General features: G+C 41.5%; 1 protein-coding gene across 5 annotated transcripts in view; it reads right to left on the reverse strand.

Annotated features, from left to right (window-relative positions):
* The window catches only part of CDC42BPA (CDC42 binding protein kinase alpha), a 457,009-nt gene that overhangs the window by 99,256 nt on the left and 357,370 nt on the right, over nucleotides 1–383 (reverse strand). The gene's annotated exons all lie outside the window — the stretch shown is intronic.

The raw sequence follows: 383 nt of genomic DNA on the forward strand, positions 1-383 counted from the left end.
TGACACTGGACTAATATCATCATTGGCAATCTCTTAATTTGAGAATGATCTCTACCACAGCTCATGGATGGGTTTTGCAGTGACTTAAGAGTCCAATCTTCGAGCCACAGACCTGTTTGCAGATGTTGCAGATTTTCCCACAGGGGAATGTAGGCCATAGGCCAGAATTTCTCTCCTTTTCCTTTCTCCACTCCCTCTTCTCTGCTTCAAGGTGAGACACTTTACTTTGAAATGGGTTGCCACTTGGTTGAAGTTGGAATCAGTCAGCAGCCAGGCACACTAATATCATGCATAGTTTCTACTATATATAGAGTAAATACAAAAGTGCTGCTTATATGTGTGTTTATGGAGTACCCATGCTAAAACTTGCAGCAGTTTCAAAA

The sequence above is a fragment of the Gavialis gangeticus genome, unplaced genomic scaffold (assembly GCF_001723915.1).
Source record: "Gavialis gangeticus isolate Ggan-Ray unplaced genomic scaffold, GavGan_comp1, whole genome shotgun sequence".
NCBI lineage: Eukaryota > Metazoa > Chordata > Crocodylia > Gavialidae > Gavialis > Gavialis gangeticus.